The 27,045-nt window shown below is 34.4% G+C and overlaps 2 long non-coding RNA genes across 6 annotated transcripts in view; one reads left to right on the forward strand and one right to left on the reverse strand.

Moving 5' to 3' along the window:
• Window positions 1-243: 243 nt before the first annotated feature.
• LOC106620454 (uncharacterized) overlaps window positions 244-27,045 on the reverse strand; it is a 42,036-nt gene continuing 15,234 nt past the window's right edge. Inside the window, exons 4-6 of one of the 5 annotated variants that reach the window (XR_004978511.2) lie at window positions 2,627-2,713; window positions 2,497-2,559; window positions 430-2,439 (exon numbers count right to left, since the gene is read on the reverse strand). This is a non-coding gene — a long non-coding RNA (uncharacterized lncRNA). The other 4 variants (XR_004978512.2, XR_001330827.3, XR_001330828.3 and 1 more) reach the window with 4 other exon arrangements.
• Window positions 15,211-18,922, forward strand: LOC118682722 (uncharacterized). The gene is made up of 3 exons (XR_004978524.2): window positions 15,211-17,700; window positions 17,794-18,061; window positions 18,528-18,922. It is a non-coding gene; the product is annotated as an uncharacterized lncRNA (long non-coding RNA).

A 27,045-nucleotide genomic window follows, 5' to 3' on the forward strand; every position in this document is an offset into this window, starting at 1 on the left:
TCGATTTAAGTGTAATGTTATTTTTATTAATTATTAATTACAAATACTTTATCAATAAATTTCGATAATTTTCTTGTTTTTCTTTATTATTTTATATACAACATATATGAAAAATATGAAAAAGTACCAAATGTTAGCTGTAATTCTTCGTTTTTTATAACACAAATACATTTTTTATAAATTCTTCCTACTTAACATTCAAGGAAATGCTTAGAAATATAATTCAAATCAGAGCTTTCGGAAATACAACTGTCCGGTAACTCATTCACATTTAAAAAAAAGCTGCTTGATTTCATTATCTGGCTTCAAGCGCTCCTTCTAATATCATTATTATTGGTAACGAAACATTTTTAAAATATCTGCGCAATGTATACAAATTATATGAATTGATGGAGGCATGTAAAACCAGGAGTATTGTGCTAGAAAGATATCTTCAGTTTTCACAAGCCATTGTGTGCAAAATTATAATAATAATAACCCAAAGATTACCCTCCTCACCTTTTAACAGTAAAGATCTAAACTGCCTCGAAAAGCGAACCGGGATATTAAATTTAATTTCGGACAGTAGAAAAGAACTGCAAACTGTTCCATTCAAGATTTTTACTTAGAATATTATGCCAAGCATTTCCCTGCGACTAGAAAGTATAGGTAGATGTATAATTTTTAAACGACCAGTGTATGGAGGTAGTCTTACCCATTCGGTAATGCGTAGGGCGAAAAGTAAAAATTGTTTTTGAACAGACTCTAACTTGTCAGAATGGGTTTGGTAGCTAGGGTTCCATACAACAGAGCCATATTCAAATATAGGTCTAACCAAAGTTGTAAAAAGTGTTTTCGTAATGTACAGATCTCTAAATTCTTTAGAACAACGTTTAACAAAACTGAGGACAGCTTTCGCTTTCAAGACCATGGTGTCAATATGAAGACTAAAATTAGGCTTAGCGTCCATATTGACTCACAAATCAACATAGTTAAAAACTAGCTCTAGACTATGGTCTTTTATTACATAAGGAGAGGGGTGCACAAATCTACATTTATTGAGATTCAATGGCAAATAATTTCTATCACACCATGCAACCAAATTGTTTAAGTCTGTTTGCAACAGACACCTTGCATCAGTTGAACTGTATGATTTAAAAAGTTTTATGTCGTCGGCGTATAATAAAATTTTTGAGAATTTTATTACGGAAGAAATATCGTTAATAAACAACAAGAACAGAATCGGGCCAAGATGACTACCTTGCGGAACACCTGACATTAATAGTATCTGAAAGAGTATCCTCAAATATAACTCGTTGTGCTCTATTATAAAGATAAGAAGCTACCCATTGAAGAAATCTTGGCTGAAAGCTGAGCAGATCAAGTTTATGTATGAGAATCGAGAGATTTACTTTATCCAAAGCTTTGCTAAAGTCTGTGCATATAACATCCGTATGCTTATGTTCCCTAAATACCAATGATACATGGTTTACAAATTTAAGCAAGTTTGTTAGAGTCGATTTCCCTTTACGAAATCCATGCTGAGATGAAGAATAATATCTTTAAAAAGTTTAGGTATAACTGGTAGTTTTGCGTTACCTCTGTAGTTTTCAATGTTGGACCTAAATCCACTTTTATGCAAAGGGATTATAAATGACTGTTTCCATATTAAAGGAAATATACATTGTTTAAGAGAGGAATTAAATATCATTGTCAAAGGCAAGTAAATATATTTGGCACTATTGTTTAGGAAGCATGAGAGTATCATGTCTGGGCCGTAACTAAACGATGGTTTTAACTTATTTAAATTAAGTAGGACGTCGTTCAGAAATAATTGGAGCGTTAATTCAATTATTCGGACACAGTACGTAGTTTGTAGTTTGACTTGAAAAATTCTGCAAACATGTTGGATATAATATCATTGTCACTTGAAATGATAGATTTGTATTTCATCGCGGACGGAAATCCTCCATCTAACCATTTCTTATTTTGCCAATCTATCTACCTATGACTCGTTTCCCACTTATTCACCAATTTACTAGCAAAGTTTCTTAATTGTTTTTGAATTTGTTGGTATTGCTCTTTGTAACATTTTGAGGGATCAATAACATTAAAAAACGCATGATTATGAACCGCTAAAAATTTGTTTGTTAGCACTGGTTCACTGTGTCAAATTAAAAAAAGGGTGCGTTTCAAGACGGACATTGTATCTAAAAACCGACAAAAATCAAAAAATTGGAAAAACCTGTGGTTAATTTTTCAACTTGACATACACAACACATCCTTTTAACAAACAAACCAAGCACTATGGCGAATCTGGTCGAATCCACCAATCCACCATCCAAAGTTGTCACCTAATGGAGTCTAACGTTCAGGGTGTCGATGTTTATATGGTTTTCAGCATGTTATGCCATCAGCAGATTATTTACGCTTCGTCAGGGTCACCAGTTTTAGTGTTTGCTTATTAAAAATTGTTATTTATTTACGTCAATATTGTAATTGAAAATAATATTATACTTAATCATGTGGTGCTGGTGATCGATGTACCGGCACGTCCGATTGCGTGGGAGTCCATGAGTCCTTAAGTTTTTTTTTTTATTTCAATAAGAAAGTATTTTGTTTACTAAATGAGCTGAAAGAACATTACCAGAAACTCTCCATTTCCATGCTGTCGGTAGTTATCAAGATTGCAGCTTAAATGATTTTAACTTTGCGCTGGCACAGACTACGATACCTACGGTTAAGGAGATTTTAAATATTATAAAAACCGTATCTATGCACAGTAGATAGAACACAAAAGACTGAAGAGGAGCACATAGCTTTACAAATTTAATTTAATTCAAAAAGTATAACCCTAGGAATAGTAGATTTTATCGACTCTTTGTGTAGGAAACTTTCCACTAAATTTTATTTTAACTGTTTCTAAATTTTTTTTCCAGTTAGTCCACGATCTCAAAGTGTGTTTCTCATTTCAATGTAGTTACTCGTATTTGTAAAAATAATACCACAAAAAAGTTGAAGTTTAACAATATACCGAATTTAAAAACTTCGACCAAAATGTTTTTTTTTTAGTTTTTCGTTTTTATTTTATATTTTCGCATTTTTAACATATATGTATTTGTATAAAAACTAACAATAACTTATAGTACTTTCTATAAATACAATTAACCGAAGATTGTCATAAAAGTTTAAAAAATAGTTTACACTTATTTTAAAAAATTTTAGATTGGAAGTAAAGAATAAGCAAAAAGTACTAGCAGCTTTATATTGGAAATATGTATAGTTTAATTAGAAACCTTTTTTGATTTAGATTTGCATGTGTTAACCGTTAAAATCTTTAAGTTCTGCGATTTTATTTGATAACAGAGAAGAAAATGTGTTAACATAATTTGAAATAAGCGATTTATTTGCTGAGTACAAACCATATACTTAAATGTTTGTATCACCAAAATAAATTTTTGTTTTTGTCAAAATATATACAATCTGGATATTGAAGAAGATTTTAATTGCAATAAGCTAAATATCACTTGAGGTTTGTTACCAATAAGAATGTTTAACGTAATGTTTATTTAAAATCAAAGCTCAGAATAATTGGAAAAGAAAAAAACTGTATTACACTATTGTAGCAATTGTATTATTTTACTTTTACTTATTGTGATAAATATTTTTGTAATAATTTACCATTGGAAATTTCGACATGAATAGAGATCAAATATTTGCATTGCACAGTAAATGGTTTAAAAGAAAAGTTAATTGGTCTGGGACTTTCAACTAACACACGCAAAGCTACTTTGCAGGACGGACTTTGCGAGTATTGCGGAGTTACCATTAGCAACAACGATGGCTTCGATAGGAACGCTGAGTAATGAGCCTTCAGTCATTTAGTGGTATCGGAAATCCAACTCTTGAGGAATGGCTAGCCGACTTTGGCAATAATTTCACAGCGGTGCAGTGGGACAATCTGCAAAAGCTTGTTTATGAAAAGCAGCTGCTTAGAGGTGCTGTTTAGATTTTTGTGCGAAGACAGCGCGGTATCAATAGTTGGGGAATACTAAGCAAGCATTAACTAAAGAATTTGCGTAAACAGTATCAGTTATTGAGGTGCATCGTCAGCTAAGAACTCGGCGGAAGCGCCCAAACGTGAATATCTATATGGCCTAATGAAGTTAGGTGTACCAATAAAGTTAGATCATTGAAAATTTCACTGAGAGCATCCCTGACTCTATGGCGAACAAAGCGAACTTTTGGCTAGTACGATTGCAGAACTCAAAACGCAGATTTTCATATACGACAATATACGTTCAGGGCGTCAACTCAGTTCGATTTTGCCTCAAGGGAATCACGAAGACTTGGGTAAAAGGGCCACAAAACTGCAAGTAGGTGATACGTTACTATCGATGTAGGAAGATAGGTCACTTTGCCAATAAATCGGAAGTTGAAAGGCATAGGCGGCAGTATTCTAAACATGATGGGCAGTTGCAATCATAAAACAAACATTGACGCGTGTGAATTAGAAATACTTTTTCCTATCATCCATGAAGGTGATATTATATATCAAGCTATCACTTTTAACAACATACTGCAGCAGGTTGATAATATCATCGAATTTAATGGGTCTATATTTGAATGTGGTGGAGAAAGACAGTGATGACCAATGTTTCCATCCAAACCAGTATATGACAAAGAAAACCACGCCTGTCGAGGAGTGGTATATCTCCTCCTATGAATATGAGCTGTTGGCCATTGTGAAGGCACTTAAGAGAAATTGAGAGTATACTTAATGGGAGTCCATTTCAAAATCGTCACTGACTGTAACTCTTTCGCCATGACTATACGGAAGAATGAGGTTCCAGTGAGTGTGTCTCGTTAGGCGACAATGTTGCAGGATTATGACTATGAGATCAAATATCGAATATGAGGAATTTTTTTAGAAGCCATTTACTTTATACAGATTTTTAAAAATAATGGTACCTTCATTAATGGAAGAGTATATTATCCGAACCGCACAGAAGCAAGGACACTACTCGTTTAAGAAGGCTTACTTACTTCAAAAGCAGCTAAGGTTGTAAGAAGTTGTATCGAATGCATCATAATATACGTATGTAAATAACGCTAAGACTGGAAGGAAGGAGTTGCTACTAAATCTTATTGATAAAGAAAATCGGTCATAAAGCATTTTTAATTTTGATAATGTTTGACATATGAAGCAAACAACGAAGCTTATAATTTATATTGGTTTTAGTAGACAACTTTTCGAAATTTGTGTGGTTGTATTCCAGAATTTTTGAAGGTACAAAAATTTTTTAGAAAATGTGTTAATACTAATCTTTCTAATCATAATTAACTATAAAAAATCATTATTTAACATAAAATAACAAAGTTAAGAACGAAAAACTCAAAAATTACGTTGAAAAGAGTCTACGTACAGTATACACTGCTTGCAGATTTTAAGAACGATAATGTTTATCAGTTGGCATAAGAAATTTTGTGATAAAATATAAAAAGAAAAAAAATTATGCAATGAAATTTAAAAAATTTAAATAAGAGTCGAGCGGCGGTATAGATCAATTAATATAGAGGTCCTAATGAAGTTAGGCCACTCAGTCGTCATTCGAGAAAGCTATCTCTTAGAAACGTCAGCTTAAATCTCAAAGAAATGGGCAAATATTCAAAAGTCACTGCTCCAAAATTAGCCGAATATATAACAAATAGATTACAAAAGATCAAGGATTAAAAGTATATATTTTTGAGTATTGATAGAGGGAAATATTTGGCGACCAACGTGGTTAAAATTTGTTAATTGTGATTGTGTTGACTAATTTTTTATAAAAATTAATAACTAATAATGCCTGTTGCATCAAGCGACATCATAAATTCTAAAACTAAAAAAAATATTAAATTAATTTAATATAAATTTTTTACCCTAATAATACAAGTTAAAATACTCACCTAAATTGTTTACCATCATTTAACGAAATGAATTACACTTACCCCTTTTTGTAAATATTCGCCGTTAGCTTAAGATAATTAGGCTAAGTGATATATGAACTGTAATAAAGAATTGAATTGTATAAAAACCGAAATCGCGATCGGACGCTTTTACCGGTAGTATAGTCGCGCATCCCAACTAGATTTCTTTTCCTCAAAAATGCTTGAGAATTTTCATGGCGTCCGAGCAGGGACATATGCGTGACTAAATTGCCTGTGCGTTTCTCGTTGTTCGGTTTTCGGTGAAATAAAAGTAAAAAGAACATGTGTTAAACAGAAAACAACTCAAAAAATTACATATAAGGAAAACAGTGATATAAAAGTAGAAATAAAGGGATTTAAATATAAAATAGTGATCAAAATTAACTAAACAATACACATACGCAAAATTATAAAGGATTTTAAGTGATAGGGCAGAAAAAAAAGGCAAAGTGAAGGGGTGAAGAGATGCAATAAGTTAAAAATTATAAAAGTGAACAGATACCTAATTAAATAAAAAGAGAAGGTGATCACACAAAGGGTTCAAGTTAAAGAAGAAACAAATAAGTGTACGAGAAAAAAATCAAAATACATACATAATAACGTACAAGTGCGTGAAGTATTTGCTTACGTATTGGTCTAGCAGGGGTGCGCACAAATAAAAGAACAAAACATGTTTGCTCTAAGTAAAAAATTAAAACTTACAGTTTTTAAAGAGCCGTGCGAAAGCTGCTTAGACCAGTACGAAGAAACAAAAGCTATGATTTCTGATCAATTAAAGCTAATAAATGCAATTGCACCTACTCCACATCCGAGAGTAGAGCGGCCACACATACAAAATCAAGAGGCAAGTTCAGGCATCCATCTCAAGGTGCACGCATGTGACACAGAAACTTTTCATGGTGGTTATGAACAATGGCCGTCCTTCGGGACATGCTTACAGCCGTTTACATAAGCCACCCAAAATTATCAAATGCACAAAAATTGTATCACCTCTGATACAAAACAAAAGGTCAAGCAGGCATAATAGTAAAACAGTTCGCACAAAATGACGATAATTTCAATTTGGTTTGGGAAGATCTAAAAGCAAGATACGAAAATGAAAGAATATTGGTCGATAAGCAAGTAACGATACTAATGAACTTGCCTAAAATTCAGAAAGAATTTATTAGACTACAATCCACTGTTTCTAATTGTTTGTCGGTTTTATTGACACAAAATATTCCCACAGATAGCTGGGACCCCATTCTGGTAAATATATGCACCGCAGCATTACCAGAAAAATCGTTACTTTTGTGGGAGCAATCGCTCTCATTGCGGGAAAAATGCCCAACGTGGCAGCAAATGAATGAATTTCTAGCAACCCAATACGTAACAGCATAAAGAGTAGACAAAAAAACTAGTTAGAACTAAAAACGTTCAAAACGACCTCAATAGAAGCTTCAATAGACCCCAAGCCAGTAGCAACAACAATTTAAATAGAAGCTTTTTCAAAAATCAATCGTTCACCTTCGAACAATACAAACAAACGTCATACGAACTGTGTGCAGGAAGGTATAAGCTCAAATATTGCGAGAAATTCAAAAAATTTAATATTATTGACCGAAATAACTTTGTAAAAACAAAAAGACTTTGTACAAACTGCCTGTCACATGTGCATACAATTAAAGAGTGCGAAAGCAAATTTAATTGAGTTTATTGTCATAAACGACATCGTTCAATGCTTCATTACAGCACATTTCCTAGCTCACCCCAAATCAGCGCTTATAAGCAAACCCCGAAAATTGCCAAAAGACACCATGTTGCCCAAAGGCACAAAACACTCAAACGCTACACAACAAAATACAAAATAGGGTGTTACTACCCCCAGCAGTCATCTCCATCGAACATCGAGGAGAACTCTATAAACTTAGATCCTTAATAGACCAAGAATCACAAAAATCTTTCATAGCGTCTAGTGCACAAAATAAGCTAAACTCTCACAAAATCTGTCCCATTACCCTAATATCTCCCCCAGCGGATAAGCGAATTGTAGCAGAAGCTATAGTCCTACCGCAACTTACTAACATGCTTCCAAGCTATCACATAAATAACAAGCATTTACAGAAGGTTTCGCACCTAAAGCTAGCAGATCCCAACTGCAACGCCCCGCTCAAATAGATATTATAATAGGCAGCGAACTTATACGGCAAATAAAAATTAAAGGTGTTGAAAAAATTTCAACCACCCTTCTAGCCCCAAACACTATATTTGGTTGGATTCTAAGTGGACCAGTTACAGAACCAGTTTCCACATCAACAATTCCAGTTGACGAAAACACTAAAGAATACGTTAATTCACAATAAAACTCAGGGTGTTAGAAAACCGCCCCATCATATCAATTACAACCCCAGAAGATCAGTATTGGGAAGACTTCCACAAAGCCACAACTACTCGATCAAATAACGGCCGATACATCGTCTGACTATCATTAAAGCCACAACTTTCCAACACTCCACAAATTGGCACAAAAAACCAAGTCAGAGCTTCTTCTGACAACCCCAGTGTTAAAAACACAAATATATATAAAACAACCAAATCATCCAAATATATTACTACATATTCCAAAAGAAAATTTGTTGTACACTAATTTCCTTAAATTTCAAAAAGGGCAGTTCAACATAAAAATACAGCGGATCCAATGGAATGCGATATCTGACCAGTTTTCATATCCTACTGAGTTAATATCCGCATTATCCGCAATAATAATTTCGACCCCGCAGGATGGCTTTCGCCAATTACAAGTATGATACAAGCGAAAATCCTGGCCACAATTCTCAAATAATCTAAACGATATTCGAATCTCCCGATTCTTGGCCACAATCGCCCGCGTCCATACATAATATCGTTCGCAGCATAGTTGTCCTAGAAAGTCGAAAAATCGACACCTATCTTAGTAAAGTGGCTCATAGTTGCCTAAATTTTTATAATTATGAAACAATTAAAAAATAAAGTTAAGGATCACCATAATCCCAATGTTATACAGTGACGCAAATAGACTAAAAAAAGCAAAGGTCGCAATTATCGCATCGATATAAGCGCTCCTAATATGGGTGGTTTATGGGAATCAGCTATAAAAATCTTTAAATCCTACTTCAAAAAAGTAGATTGACATTACAAATATAAATATTATATATCGATTTTACCACATTACTACCTCGAGAAAAAGCCGTTCTCAATTCCCGGCCAACCACTGTACTTCTGGCTATATCTGAGCCAGGCGTGGAGTCGCTATCCTATAAGCCGAAAAAAAAAGAAATTGCAAAGAAAAGCCGCTAAAACAGAAAAATCAAATAATAAAAAAATCCGCATAATAAACCGATAAAAGAAGAAATCGGAAATACAATAAGTAGTAAAACCAACTACAAAGTCAAATAAATACGTAAATTTACTACCTCAAGCACCAACTCCAATATCAAAATATATAACATGCATTTACAACCAAAATAGCTTCTTACACTTACAGCATGTATGCCGCGCCCTCGGCCATCAGCACTACGCCGAAATACATGCAAAAGCATATACGTGTAATACTCGCCTAGGGGCCCAGGATGTTTAAATGAGTATAACCTCCTCCCGCCAAGTATACCGCTTCACCCGGAAAATAAGGGCACACCCTAGGATAACCCACTACAATACACCACACTCATACATCACCACACGGGACAACACAACACACCACAGCATCGCGCCAGAACACCGCCTCAGTAAACAAAAAGGATGGTTTTTGCAACAGATAAAAACATTCAATTCTACACTGCGTCAGCACCTATAATTCGATACGACAGCTATTGCGCGTAACACTTCGATACGTTACCTATCCGATATTATATATAGTTCAATAAATAAACATGTATATTATGGAATTTTATTGTGTACAACGTAATAATAAAATTCGAATAATAAACTAAATTGTTCAACTAAATAATATTTCAATTCTTTAATTTTTTGGTTGCTGTTCAAGTGGGATGTGCTTCCTAATATATATATCGAGTGCAAGTTTTAAACACACTCTATCAATATTCTTTGAGATTTAAGCTGACGTTTCTAAGAGATAGCTTTCTCGAATGACGACTGAGTGGCTTAACTTCATTAGGACCTCTATATTAATTGATCTATACCGTCGCTCGACTCTTATTTAAATTTTTTAAATTTCATTGCATAATTTTTTTTCTTTTTATATTTTATCACAAAATTTCTTATGCCAACTGATAAACATTATCGTTCTTAAAATCTGCAAGCAGTGTATACTGTACGTAGACTCTTTTCAACGTAATTTTTGAGTTTTTCGTTCTTAACTTTGTTATTTTATGTTAAACAATGATTTTTTATAGTTAATTATGATTAGAAAGATTAGTATTAACACATTTTCTAAAAAATTTTTGTACCTTCAAAAATTCTGGAATACAACCACACAAATTTCGAAAAGTTGTCTACTAAAACCAATATAAATTATAAGCATTCGTTGTTTGCTTCATATGTCCAACATTATCAAAATTAAAAAAGCTTTATGACCGATTTTCTTTATCAATAAGATTTAGTAGCAACTCCTTCCTTCCAGTCTTAGCGTTATTTACATACGTATATTACGATGCATTCGATACAACTTCTTACAACCTTAGCTGCTTTTGAAGTAAGTCCTTGCTTCTGTGCGGTTCGGATAATATACTCTTCCATTAATGAAGGTACCATTATTTTTAAAAATCTGTATAAAGTAAATGGCTTCTAAAAAAATTCCTCATATTCGATATTTGATCTCATAGTCATAATCCTGCAACATTGTCGCCTAACGAGACACACTCACTGGAACCTCATTCTTCCGTATAGTCATGGCGAAAGAGTTACAGTCAGTGACGATTTTGAAATGGACTCCCATTAAGTATACTCTCAATTTCTCTTAAGTGCCTTCACAATAGCCAACAGCTCATATTCATAGGAGTGGTATATCTCCTCGACAGGCGTGGTTTTCATGTCATATACTGGTTTGGATGGAAACATTGGTCATCACTGTCTTTCTCCACCACACACATCACACGAGTCAATGTTTGTTTTATGATTGCAACTGCCCATCATGTTTAAAATACTGCCGCCTATGCCTTTCAACTTCCGATTTATTGGCAAAGTGACCTATCTTCCCACATCGATAGTAACGTATCACCTACTTGCAGTTTTGTGGCCCTTTTACCTATGTCTTCGTGATTCCCTAGAGGCAAAATCGAACCGAGTTGACGCCCTGAACGTATATTGTCGTATATGAGAATCTGTGTTTGAGTTCTGCAATCGTACTAGCCAAAAGTTCGCTTTGTTCGCCAAAGAGTCAGGGATGCTCTCAGTGAAATTTTTAATGATCTAACTTTATTGGTACACCTAACTTCATTAGGCCATATATGTAGATATTCACGTTTGGGCGCTTCCGCCGAGTTCTTAGCTGACGATGCATCTCAATAGCTGATACTGTTTACGCAAATTCTTTAGTTAATGCTTGCTTAGCATTCCCCAACTATTGATACCGCGCTGTCTTCGCACAAAAATCTAAACAGCACCTCTAAGCAGCTGCTTTTCATAAACAAGCTTTTGCAGATTGTCCCACTGCACCGCTGTGAAATTATTGTCAAAGTCGGCTAGCCATTCCTCAAGAGTTGGATTTCCGATACCACTAAATGACTGAAGGCTCATTACTTCAATGCGAATGCTGAACGCCCAACCACCCTCATCTACATAACACTACTTTGGACTGAATCAGCGTTCCTATCGAAGCCATCGTTGTTGCTAATGGTAACTCCGCAATGCTCGCAAAGACCGTCTTGCAAAGTAGCTTTGCGTGTGTTAGTTGAAAGTCCCAGTCCAATTAACTTTTCTTTTAAACCATTTACTGTGCAATGCAAATATTTGATCTCTATTCATGTCGAAATTTACAATGGTAAATTATTACAAAAATATTTATCACAATAAGTAAAAGTAAAATAATACAATTGTTACAATAGTGTAATACAGTTTTCTTCTTTTCCAATTATTCTGAGCTTCGGTTTTAAATAAACATTACGTTAAACATTCTTATTGGTAACAAACCTCAAGTGATATTTAGCTTATTGCAATTAAAATCTTCTTCAATATCCAGATTGTATATATTTTGACAAAAACAAAAATCTATTTTGGTGATACAAACATTTAAGTATATGGTTTGTACTCAGCAAATAAATCGCTTATTTCAAATTATGTTAACACATTTTCTTTTCTGTTATCAAAAAAAATCGCAGAACTTAAAGATTTTAACAGTTAACACATGCAAATCTAAATCAAAAAAGGTTTCTAATTAAACTATACATATTTCCAATATAAAGCTGCTAGTACTTTTTGCTTATTCTTTACTTCCAATCTAAAATTTTTTAAAATAAGTGTAAACTATTTTTTAAACTTTTATGACAATCTTCGGTTAATTGTATTTATAGAAAGTACTATAAGTTATTGTTAGTTTTTATACAAATACATATATGTTAAAAATGCGAAAATATAAAATAAAAACGAAAAACTAAAAAAAAAACATTTTGGTCGAAGTTTTTAAATTCGGTATATTGTTAAACTTCAACTTTTTTGTGGTATTATTTTTACAAATACGAGTATCTACATTGAAATAAGAAACACATTTTGAGATCGTGGACAAACTAGAAAAAAAAATTATAAACGGTTAAAATAAAATTTAGGGATCGTGGAAAGTTTCCTACACAAAGAGTCGCTAAAATCTACTATTCCTAGGGTTATACTTTTTGAATTAAATGAAATTTTTAAAGCTATGTGCTCCTCTTTAGTCTTTTGTGTTCTATCTACTGTGCATAGATATGGTTTTTATAATATTTAAAATCTCCTTAACCATAGGTATCGTAGTCTGTGCCAGCGCAAAGTTAAAATCATTTAAGCTGCAATCTTGATAACTACCGACAGCATGGAAATGGAGAGTGTCTGGTAATGTTCTTTCAGCTCATTTAGTAAACAAAATACTTTCTAATTGAAATAAAAAAAAAAACTTAAGGACTCATGGACTCCCACGCAATCGGACGTGCCGGTGCATCGATCACCAGCACCACATGATTAAGTATAATATTATTTTCAATTACAATATTGACGTAAATAAATAACAATTTTTAATAAGCAAACACTAAAACTGGTGACCCTGACGAAGCGTAAATAATCTGCTGATGGCATAACATGCTGAAAACCATGTACAAACATCTGAACGTTTGTTTAGCAGCAACCGCAAAACATTTTGCTTCGATTATCAATGGAGGTGCATCAGATCGAAGTCCACGGGGACGCGGTCATGATACCACACATAGGTCTAACAAACTTGCGCATACAAACATCGCGTTTAGTTTTTTATTGGAGGTTGTGTTTGCAGCTACCAACGTGACGCATGAGGCAAGAAAATGCAAACTGCAAAATTTTTATATAATATAAATGTAAGGAGTTTAAACCAAAAATAATTTTTTCTTGTCCCAAAAAGTTTGAACTCGAAATTTACTTTAAAACTGAGGGCCACCTCTAGATGTTAAAAAAAATTTTTTTTGTCCAAAACTTTTCTTTTTTTATAATCTACAAATTTTACCCTTAGGTAACGAATTTACAGACTTAAAGTCGTTAAAGCGTCAAAGGACGGTGGCAAAAAGTAGCATTTTGCGTATTAAAATGGGTCTTCTGAAAAAAATCATGTCGTTAGAGCCAATTGAATTGGAATGTCGGCTCGACATATTAAATTCACTCAGTGAAAAGTTAATGAAATGCCAATTTAAAATTGAAAAGATTGATGAAGACGACATGGCGCGCGGGGAGTTAGAGGACATAATTGTTGAAACGAAATCAATTACTAAAACTATTTGAGCCAAAAATAGAACGTCAATTGCCGAAACATCTTTCGTAACGTCTCACAACTCAAGACTCCCTCAAGAAGATTTCAGCGGTTATCGATGAAATTTATTATATATATATATATACATATAAAAAATAAATTGCGGTTCGAGGACGAAACTCGTAGCCGCAACCTGCACGAATCACATGAAACAGCAACACAAGCACTGGATGAAGCCAGCTTTAGTTGCTGCAAATATAATATTAAGCAGCCAACGTGTCAACAGTGCAAGTCGAAGGAGCACCATCTAACTGCCTGCCCAACTTTCAAGGCGCTTCTGGTCCAACAGAAGTTCGAGTTTGTGAAACATCAATGTTATGAGCTGAAAAATTTGGCACAATATTGAATTGGCGGATCGAGAATTCCAAAAATCCCAAAAGATTTATATGTTATTGGGAGCAGAAACCTATTTCAATATGCTAGCTGTTGACCAAATTAAAAGTGGTTCTAATGAACCAATGCTACAGAAAATTGTTTGGAATGGATTGAGTCTGGCAAATATGTCAGCAAGTCCTCCTCCCGAAGTAAATAGCACAATATGCCAAGCTGAAGAAGACCTAATGTCACTTAATTCGGTAGTCCAAAAATTTTGGGCTCTAGAAGAATTACCTTCAGAAACAAATTCACACCAGAGCGAGCGGTTTCAAGTCAGAATGCCCTTTAAAGCTGATCGTAAACTACTCGGACACTCATATGAAACCGCAGTTCGGCAGAGCACTGGGTCACATGAGCCCAACGAACAATAAGATCCCGAGTGGGCCACACTACATCATTCCACATCAATTTGCCATTTTGACTTCGCGTCTCCTAGCAGCATTGAGACAGGACCCCAACTACGGAGAAGCACTAACAGTGGTCCAAAAGATTCCTGACTGGCCTTCAGGAGCGCAACAAATGGCTGCAGCCGATGCGCAATCTACAGCCCGCAGATCCCGTCCTCGTTCACGAAGACAACGTACTACCGCAGCAGTGGGTACTTGGACGAGTCGTTGCAGCCGCAAAAGGGCAAGACGGCAAGGTACATGTGGCAGACATGGCAACCAAGGCGAGCACAATTAAGCGCCCTATTCATAAACTCGCCTTAATGCCAATCGATGTTGAAGGATCATGATCCTGTCAAGGTGGCCGGTGTTGCGTCAAGCGACATCATATATGCTAATATTAAAATAAATATTTAATTTATTTAAAATACTATAAATTGCAAATTTTAAAGATTTCAACTGAAATTATAAAATTTATAGTTTATATAAAATACTTACCCTAATAATACTACTTAAAATACTCACCTTAATCTTTTACCATAATTTAAGGAAATTAATTACACTTTCCCCTTTTTGTAGTTATCTTAAGGTTTAGGCTAAGTGATATATGAACTGTAATAAAGAATTGAATTGTATAAAAACCGAAATCGCGATCGCACGCTTTTTTCTTTGACCGGTCGCATAATTTTACATATAAATATTTTCTGCACAATCTATTGGTGTTTTCTACGCGACCAATTCATCTTGATTTCGCATATTCAGACAAATGTCCAATTCATATTAAAGAGCAGGAACTGAGCGTTCTACGATAAGGCGCTACGTCCGTCATTGAATATTATATTGCAATATTATTAGTAAAAAATTAACGTTATTGACATATAATAATAATAAAAGAAATTGTCCGTTTCAGATAGGAATAATCTTCTCCGACAACATAAACTTTGCATCAACTGTTTGTTCAATTCTCACGGGAAAAATACTGTGAAAGCGAATTCAGTGGTGTGTACAGTCAACGACGACATCATTCATTGCTTCACATAACCAATTTTACAAATATGAAGCAAAATCACATACATAAAAAAGAAATTCAAGCTCTTCATTCAGAGAACGAAAACAAAATTATTTTATTCACAGCAGTCATTTCTATAGAACAAAAGGGAGATTTATTCAAATTGAGAGCATTAATAGATCAAGGTTCTCAAAGATCCTTTATATCATCAAAGGCTCAGAATCGGTTAAAATTGCCATTCGAAAATTCCAGTTTTCAAATTTAAAATTCAATCACCATAGTCCATCCAAACGCGGATATACGATTAGATGCACAAGACATTGTTGTACCGCAGCTCACTAATTTGCTTCTAAACTATGAAGTAAATAAAAATTCGTGGAAAATAATCTCATACCTTAAATTAGCAGATCCCAACTGCCATAATCCATCACAAATCGACATATTATGGGGCAGCGACTTAATACTTGAAATAGTTCTTGAGGATATAGAGAAAATATCTAATAAATTTTTAGACCAAAATATAATCTTTGGATCGATATTAAGTTACAGAAAAACTTCCTTCACAACTGAAGTAGAAAATATTGAATAATATTAGAACGAATATTTAAATAATCAACTCAAAAAATTCTGGGAAGTAGAAGAATTACCTTAGATCATACAACCTTCAGAAGAAGACCTGGCATGCGAAGCCTATTACAAGTCTACAACAACAAGAAACGAACATGGTCGTTATGTTGTGCCACTCTCATTCAAGCCCACCTTTTCCAGAAACTAAAGATCTAGGCCACTCTAAAATATCAGTAGTCCAATAATTCCTAAGCTTAAAAAAACGCTTAATAAAGGAAAGCGAACATAAATCAGCATATGATAACGTGATGGATGAATATCTTGACCTCAATCATATGGAAGAAGCTGTACTAAATGGTAGATATTTATCTTTTTATCTTCCACATCATGGGGTACTAAGACTAGATAAAATCACAGCAAAAGTACGAGTTGTTTTTAATTCCTAAAAGTGTACGAGCTCAGGCAAATCACTCAATGGTGTACTATACACAGGGCCAACATTGCAACCTGATCTCATGCTGCTAATACTAAATTGGCGAATGTTTTTAACGGAGATGTAGAAAAAATGTATAAGCAAATTTTAGTACATAAAGATGACCAAGATTTTCTACATATAGTCTTCTGAAAATCAAGTAATAGTCGAATCAGGGACTACAAACTTAAAACAGTTACCTTTGGCATCAATCGTGGACCCTATTTTACCATTAGAACAACACAAACATACATTAAACAACATACCTGATGGAATAGGTAGCCAAAGTCTGTCATTGGCGTGCGAATCACAGTGATCAGAGCCCTAGTTCAGCCGGGTTGCCCCTAAAGAAAATTACATCAAATCATCCCGAGATAAAAAACATAAAAAGTGAATACTTATTAGATACAAACTTCCTCAAATTTGAAAAACTCAGAACTCCAAAATCCTCGTGATTCAATTGAATGCGATAACAGATCAATATACAATTGAGTCAATATCTGCAATATCCGCCATAACCAAACGTCATGTATTCTCTTCGGTGGCAAAACTTTTCGATCCCGCAGGATGGCTTTCGCCAACAATGATCCAAATAAAAATCCTCATTCAAGAACTGTGGCAAGATAGCAGCAATTTCGCACCTGACTTTAATGTAGAATTACAAGGCTTCTGCCTCTATGTTAAGTTCTTCCTAATTCAGAAAAGGGTATATGGCTGTCTGTGTATTTCACGACAAAGGCAGTACACCTCAAGCTATGTTCAGATCTGTATTCTGCGGCTTTCCTCGCAACGCATTTCCATCAAAAATTATAAACGACAATGGGAAAAACTTTATCAGAGCTCAAAGAGCCACAGAGAAAGAGTTTGTAAATTTTACTACAGAAGTTTCCCCATAAATGGTTAAAAATATGCACAACAAGGAACCGATTGAAGAAACCTACTCACATGGCCGGATTCTGGGAAAAAGCTGTGAAAAGCCTTCAATCCTATTTAAAGAAAACGTCAGGTAATCATAAATTCAATTATGAGGAACTTACCATACTACTTATTCGTATAGAAATCGTACTAAATTCACGACCTATCTCACTACTCTCGCAAGATCCCTCCGATTTCACAGCTCTTACACCTGGAGATTTCTTCAGAGGAGCTTCACTTCTCGCAATACCTGAGGTAGAAGGAGACTTACTAATTTAATAGACCGATGGGGAAAAATTAAGATACTTCATCATGAATTCGCCATAAGAGACATCGATGGAAAACGATCCAGAAGGAACCAAATGCGGGATAATGCGTCATCATACATGATGAATGCCTTCCTCCAACCGTATGGCAACTAGGCCGCATTGTATCGGGGACGAGATGGTCATGTAAGAATAGTAGATGTACGAACACAAACTGGCATACTAACTCGACCATTAGTAAAATTGTGTGTTTCCTTTCGAACACTGAAAAACCGATAACACAAACAAGCGCATAAATAAAATCAAAACCGACAATTAATTCGTTTAACTCGGAATACTACCTAACACTTACAAACGCGATTAAAAATTAACCACAACATATATAAATAGATATCGGTATATATATTGTATATATCTATATATAAATATATGGGCACCTGATTCTCTAAGCGCAGCAATTACGGACCTCACAGTCTTGGGAGTGCTGTTGATATCTCCTACGTCCATTTCTATTGGAATAGGATATATATTAAATATATTTTAATTTATAGAAATGGACGTATAAGATATCCGCAGCACTCCCAAGGCTGTGAGGTCCGTAATTACTGCGCTTAGAGAATAGGATATATATTAAATATATTTTAATTTATAGAAATGGACGAATAAGATATCCGCAGCACTCCCAAGGCTGTGAGGTCCGTAATTACTGCGCTTAGAGAATCAGCTCCCCCATCGAAGCAACAAGAATGCAAAGCGTCAAGAGTCCGCCCAGACAATCATCTGCAGCAGCAGTCAGAGATGCAAATGCGAAGCAGTTTGAAGTGTATCTGCCTCCACGATGCAGTCTATCCATCGACCACACTGGTCTCAACGCCAATAGATCGCCAGAGCCCACGGCCACTGTATGACTTGCTTGGCAAATACTCATTCCACCTTTGACTGTTTAACCGACGGATCGTGTTAATATTGTCAACGAACGCATCACACATTGTTTCATCGATTCCCTCGACGAGCAAAAAAGACCAGTTAGCGGCACAGACAACACGAGGATCCGCTCGCGGCCACCTCCACCACCCAATGGTCATCGCAACCAGCGACAAAGAGCAACTGGATTGAACGCCGTAGAGAGTACCCTGCAACAGTAGCAGAGACTTCTAGGTAATTAATTCGCCTAGGGATGTTTATGCGACTTCTGATCCCGCGACATTTTGCAACTCAGCACACAACCCACCATACAACATCATACAACACAACACCACATATACCCACCAACACAACCACATACAATTAACCAACCACACTTCAACCATTGTCCACCATCCAAATGATCAAAAAGGACTAGATTGGGATTTCAGCCGTGACCTTTAAGGTTCGCCATTGGTACGTTCCCGCAACGTAGTTTTCGTCGTTCGTGTGAAAAGTTAAAATGAACTATTGTCAAACTCGACGTAAACAATTATAAATTATCAAATTCATTATATCATATCATAAAGTCAAATTAATAAAGGATTCAAAAGGTTTTTTTTAATTCACATTTTTAACGAAAGCTAGTGCAAGTGAGTATAACACCGAACTTGAAAAATAAGTGAACCCACCAAACCGTAATAACTGTTTTCTAATCAATGCATTACATTTATTTTTTGTTTATTGTATAGCAAACTTTATTTTACTTTATATAATATAATCAGTTATTTGTAAAAATTATGGACCGCAAATGAACTCCATGCTCAGCGTATGCGACACCTAATAAGAAAATTATTCATTGCGGCCTAAAGGGTTGATGTCGGGATTCCTCAATTATCGATTTAATGAACTGCTTTAATTCAGTCAGACTTCTGGGGTTTTGTTTTATATGTACACCACTTGCTTGACATAACCCCATAAAAAATGTCTAGTGCAGTCAGGTAAGGTGACCTAGGGTACCAGCGAAAAGTAGAGTTTTTTGATATAATATTAATTTGTTTTAAAATTTTCGGTGAAGCTCCACAATAACCGGCCTGGTTATGTGTGCAGTTGCTCCATGTCGCTGGAACCAAACGCTATTGAAAGCGATAGCGAAGCATCTTTAAATAACCGTGACTATTGACAGTGACATATTCTAGGTGAAGTTCCATCTCGTTGATTATTTCTGTACTTGATTCACTCCATATACTGAAATTTTGCTTGTTTACATTTCCGTTTATATCAAAATGGGCCTCATCAGACATAAATAGGCAATTAATCAAGTTATTTTCTTCTTCGGCAATTTCCATCATTTTTTGGCAAAATTCCAGGCGAATAAGCAAATCTAGAGGTTTTAACCGGCTTGTTATTTGAACTTTGTACGAAAAAAAGTTTAAGTATCATAAATTATCCGATTAAGATGCAAGTCGAAATTTTTTTAATTTTTTTATATCTAGATTATACCATATTTAAATGAAATATACACAAAGAATAAATTTATTTATTTTGTTTTATGTGAACTTAAAGTGTATAATAATAATTGTTATTATTATAATTATTTAAAAAAATACATTTTAAATATTTTTATCTTGATTTGATCTAACTAAAGCTGACCATTCGTACCGGTTTTGCCAGGACAATGCCAGATTTCGAGTTAAGCGCCCTGACCGTCCCGGGCTTAGCAATTAAAGCAAAAAGGAAAATTTCCCAATAAACGGAAAAAAATACAACAATGTAGATGGCCCACCTTGTATGTTTTATTTTTTCATTCTAAATTCGGTTTGAATGTATTAAATTTTGTAGTAGATTTTGGCGCGAACGTTAGCGTTGTTCACTAACAGCTCATTACTTTCATTCAACATTCAAAGCGAAACATAAGGTAATTTTGAGAATTTGAAGCATGCATATTTACGAATAAAGATTACTTTGTGAAACATCGAAACAAAATTGTATTTTCAACGATAATTTGAAGAAAAAAATACCCTCTTTTGAGACTAACTTATGACGATTACAACGTTCATTGCGACAAATGTAATGCAACTATTCAGTTGCTGCTGCTGGAGGCAAGTGTATTGAAAATCATTTAAGACAAAGAAACACAAAGTGGCAGCAAATGCTTCTCTTCAAACTTCAATCATATCAGATTTGTTCATCAGAGAGAAACCAGATTTGAATCTATCGACGATGGAAGGCATGTGCCCGTACCACACAATTGATGAGAATCACAGTTTCCCGTTTGTTATTCAAAAAATGATTTAAAAAACAGCTGTTATGGTCCAAATCAAATTTTTTCAAACTTTTTATTGTAGATCAAACGACTGCGCAACCCAAAAACATTAGAACCTGTTTCCAAATTAAAAAATTTTCGCGTTCAAGAAAAAAAGTGAATCGATAATAATAAATGTTTTTGCACCATACGCATTGGAATGCCTCAAGTCTGATTTACAGAAAGCCCGATTCATTTGTTTGTCGACCGACAAACGCTTCCAATCGCAAAGCAAGCAAGATGTTTCCTGTCGTCCCTCGTTATTTTCTTTCATTTTCTGGAGAAAATGTTTAAATAATTGAACTTTCACAGGAAAAAGGTAAAACGTCGGATATGATTTTTTCATTAATTAAAAGGGCCTTGGAAAATTTTGATTTGACTAATAAACTGTGGTGACAATGCGCTAAGTAATTTCGGTCGCGTTGTTCGGAAAAGTGAAGGAAATGTTTTTGCAAAATTAAAGCAATTAAAATCAAACATAGTTGGTGTAGGTAGTGCATCGCATATCGTGCATTATGCGATTCGTAACGCATGTAATACACTTGATGTTTTCTTTTTTTATATAGAGCATTGTTGTTCAGATCTACACACATTTTTACATCATCCGCACAGAAGCATTAAAGTCAATCTGCGAGGATTCTGAACACGAATAGGATCAACTGGTTGGTTACTGCAAAACTCGGTGCATTGGCTTAAGAGAAGCTTTGGGGATTCATTCGAATATTCCAACCTTTGAAAACGTATTTCGACGACCTTCCTTCACCACTCAAAAAAGCCAGATGTATCCGCCATTTTTTCAGTAATTCACTATCGAAGCCCTGGTTCATTTTTGTTCATGAACAGGTGAAAATATATTTTTATTAACAGAAATTTTTCCAAAATCGAGAAATTATTTAATTCTCATTAATTTTTGGCCTTGAGTTTCGAAGAAACAATAAATAAAATTGAAGGTGATGAAATTCCAGCAGTTGCAATTTACAAACACTTACAACATTAAATGAACAATTTGCAAACATAAAACCAACACAATTACTTTCCGTTGCAAGTATGACTTGAAGCAATTTAAAGTAGAGGCGAAACAATTTCGAAGTAAATATTTCATTTTACACCTCAATTTTGATTTTTAATTGTCTTCAATGTGTCAATTAGATGATTGCTATGGATATCTTAAGGCATGGCATGAGGCAATTGAGAAAACGTTTATTTTCCTCACAGAAAATAATATTTATTATATATATATAACATAACCTTTTTGAACAATTCACTTATATTTCTCAGTATATAGCTGACAAACGAATTGATGAAAGGAGCAAAGAGCAGACATCCGTTGACAAACGTTGAGTTCAATGTTTTACTTTTCTGTCTGTCAACAAGAGAAATACGTCACCGTGCACTTCATCAGCTGATATACAAACGATCGAACCAGACAGCGATTGAATGTTTTAATCATTTTTAATATTACTTCGCGATTTTCAGTGAATTATAATATTTAAAAAATCCGGATTTCGCCGGAAAAAATATGGTCACCTAAATCTAACTATTCATTCCGCAGCGAAATTGAATTCGATACGGAAAGAATTGTCAATCGAAAATATTCATGCGGTCATAGATACCGTCGATAACCTGCTTTACCATAAGTAAACCGCTTTATCGTCAGCTATACGAACATTTTCATAAGCATGTTTAGCTTTTTTGAAACATTTTCTTCCATTTTTTTTTTGAATAATAACATGCTCATCAAGTGGACTCATAACATTAGCATACATCAGCATCTGCATTAGTTTGCATTGCCTGGACAGGCGTTATCTAAGATGATTAATTTTGTATTTGATTCTGGGAAAGAATTGTTGCAGTTACAGGTGAACATCCAAAACATCCTTTGAATACCTCTTAATCCTTAAACTGGTGTATGTATACAGCTGACCTCCTTTTCAAGTAAACTTAAAGTTACTTGGCTGCAGGACCTACCTCGTATTCCAGAAATTTGTTTTGAATTTTTTCTCATTTTCTAATTAATTGCAAAATTAAAATCGGTTCCAATCAGTAAATTAACTCTTATTAACAGTATATTAACGCTTTTTTTACTTTTATACTAATTTAAAGTGATTTTTGTTTGTGTGTTTTTATCTTTAAAATGCACATTTAACCATAATTTAGTGCATTCTTACGAATTTTTTCACATAAATACTTACAAATGCCCCGTTTTTTTAAATTCATCAACGGATAGATATCGACTATTGTTCTCGATTTTGTGGTACCAATGGTTTCGAAATAAGCGCCATCTATTAGCTACGGAATGTATTTTATCGAGTCCGTAAGTGAGTTCAACTTCATCTAAAATTTGTTTTTAAAACAGTTTCAATGATTTCAACATAATTTGTTTCGATCGGAGCGGCAAGTTTTTCCACTGAAACGGATTCAATAATTAGTCCCAATGGAAAATTGAAGCATTTTTAATTACCATACGCGAAAGTTGTATAAAATGGATATATTTCAAAAAACACATTTAGGGTTAAAATTTTTTTAAATATAACTAGCGGACCCAACATTTACCGATTTACGCAAAAAGAACTTTGATTGAGATGTGTTTCGAGCTAAAAGCGTTTTCAAACATTCTGGTGGCGAATTTAGAAATGGCAGTGAAATTTTTCCAGATGCGCAACATAAGCCGGCCGATTCACCTTTGTACTTAAAAGCATGACAATATTGACATAGCGAATGAGATGAATAGTCTATTTCAGGGTCATATTCAAACGCAAGGTGATTAAACGATACTCGTGCCATGCTCGATGATTTGCACCCGCTTACGTTCATTTACTCTGTGAGCGTCGGTCACTCGTGGACGCGCCTCTCGTTGCCTTAATGCATTAGCACGAAGACGTTGATTGCGTTGCTCTGAATTCTAATTTGCAAAACATTCATTGTTAAAACATAATCTAGTTGATCGAATCGTGAATCTAAACCATTCCCAAACCCCCTCAAATACACACAAAAAATTTCATCAAAATCGGTTCAGCCGTTTAAAAGAAGTTCAATTACAAACACACGTACAGAAGATTTATATATATTAAAATAATGATTAATATTCATAGGACCAATAAGAGTAAGAATTGAAAATATAAGATTTTGAAACATACTCATTAAAAACTTGTAGCGAAAGGGTTAACATTTTTTTAGCAATTTTGTAACATTTGTAATTAAGCAATAAGCTTCTTTTTTTGTTAATCCTCAATAAACTGGAGTTTATTTTTAGCCTTGTTTGGTGCCACTCCACCAAAATCTTTTGTAATTGTTTGTACCGCTTTTGCCGCATCGTATTACAAAATTCGCGCGACAAACTACCAACATTCAAAGCAGTCAAAGCGAAAATTCAGGAAAAAAGGTACACGTAAGCAAAAAAAAAAATATTAATGGTGTTGGCAATTCTGCACCAAACAGCGCCACGGTGCATTGATAATGGCACTACGTCATATATGCGTTGTGACAAAACTATCTTAACATCGTTCACAAAAAAAAAAAAAAAACGCGCAGGTCATGTTAGCTGCTGAGACGTTTATTGATTCACCCGGAGTAGGTTCGGCAGTATTGAAAAAGGAAAATAGTAAAATTACACTACAAGATGTTTTATTTATTTCATATTTGCTTATAAATTTTCTGTCAGTTAGCAAAGAAGCGCAGTATGGGAAAACAAAAATACTTACAAATAATATAGACTAGTGCAGGAGCCTTTGAAAATAATAAAAAAAGAAAGAAATTGATATTAAGTCGAAACCTATCATAAAACAAGTAAGGAAGGGCTAAGTTCGGATGTAACCGAACATTTTATACTCTCGCAAAGTCAAATAGTATACTTGTTTTAGATTTCTTTGTGAATTTTGCCGCCTTGTTCTTGTTGACCGATATTTTCGGTAAAAAGTCAACTATAGGCACTGGGGTCCACATATTCAGTACCTAGGGGCTTGAACAGTTTTGGTTCGATTTAGACAATTTTTGGTCACAAGGTGGCATACTTTAAACGTATTATTCACGCAAAGTTTTACGCCGATATAATCATTGTTGCTTGATTTGTATACTGAAAATTGAAAAAATTAGATGGAATTTAAAATGATGTTATATCGGAAATAGGCCTGGTTGTAATCCAATTTCGCCCATTTTCGTACTATAACAAAGAAATATGAAAAGAACGTTATGCACCGAATTCGGTTGAAATCGATTAAGCAGATTCCAAGATATGGGTTTTCACCTAAAAGTGCGCGGTGCCACCTATTCATTTTAAACTGGAATCTATAATATCTCCATATAAAAATTAATGCCTTTTTCCCTGGTCTCGCCATAACTGAGAAGGACTTTACTAATTTCACAATTCATTCATATTGTGTAGTCATCAAAAGGTTCCAAAATTCGATATTGAGCTGTAAACACATATTAGCAAACAACAAACTTCTTAGTCTTTTAGTTAGTGCGATAGAATTTAATAAGTAACCACATTTTCAAACAAACGATGCTCTTTCAATATAGTCTATGGCTGTGAATGACGATGACATTCGTTACGCGCGTTGTTTAAGATATGCAAAATTAAATGTATTTTTTCAATCTTTCTGAGACATTTTTTCTGTAAGAACCTTCTACAGACTAAGACAGAAAACTACGAAAAAAAAAAACAGCCAAATCGGTCTAGCCGTTCTCAAGTTATGGCGTGACAACGGGTTTCATTTTTATATAGGGGCCGTCCATATATTACGTCATTCTAAATTAGGGGCGGGGGATGGGGGGTTGGTCTGCGGATGACGGTAAAGTCAAAGTCGGTGAAGACGGTGTCTTTAAGAAATGACGATAGGATGATTATAGGGGGGGTTCTAAAATCTGAAAAAATCGATGACGTAATTTATGGACGGCCCCCTATTTATAGATTTCTCAAAAAACACAAATCAACAAACAAAAAGCAAACTTTTACAACCATCACAACAAGATACACCGGCACAAAAAATCAGTTGATTTGAATTCTCTAAAGTCGTGTATGCACCCGAGTTAACACGTCTACTTATGTAATGAAAATGTGTATATTCCATCCTAGTAGACCATTTAACTCGTGGTGAAAAAGTATTTATGCATGTTGGTTGAACTTACCCGTGTATAATATAATATAACCGCGGAGAAATGAAGCATAAACATGGTAAAGGTTTGTTCGTTGAATGTTTCGTAGGTTTTGTTCGATACATATTGTTTTTGTTTACTGCACATAAAGACGTGTTGATACATTTGAGTGTGAGACTTACGCGATGTTACTAAAATGGTGAATCATGTTGATGAAAACCAACTGTACGATACCAGCAGAGAACGTATATCATAGAGAAGGTTCAATTGCGGACCAGCGTGTGAATTGTCAAAACCTAACAAGATTTTAATAGAGGATTTCACCACTTTTGGCTCGGAAGGAGAAATTTTAACAGTGGAGAGTGAACAGAGCTGAGCATTGTATGAAAATTATGTTCAGAGACTTGCTTTGATATTACAGCTGCATGTTAGCCTTTTGGCTTATATTCTTATACGCTTATATGCAAACATATTTATTGATATAAATAACATTTTACGAATTTTTATGAATGCATGCAAAACTGATAAGATCTTTTAAACTATGAAATTTCGAAATAATATTTATAGTCAATTTGGGCATTTAATAATTTTATTTAGTTTTTACCTAATATACATTCATACTAAATAGTTTATATTATAATAATAGAGATTGAATTTATTACAATATAAGTACATATGTATGTACATCTTTTATCATATTAATCTTATATAGTCATATGTATGTACGTATGTATTTGAATGTACGCATTCAGAAAGTCAAATCATGATTTTATCACTTATCAATACACTATACGTGCGCGCATTGATTTATATGTACACGCATATATGTATCTACATAAAATTGCCGAACAAATAATGCATACACAAA

Source organism: Bactrocera oleae, chromosome 5, assembly GCF_042242935.1.
Source record: "Bactrocera oleae isolate idBacOlea1 chromosome 5, idBacOlea1, whole genome shotgun sequence".
NCBI classification, from domain to species: Eukaryota; Metazoa; Arthropoda; class Insecta; order Diptera; family Tephritidae; genus Bactrocera; species Bactrocera oleae.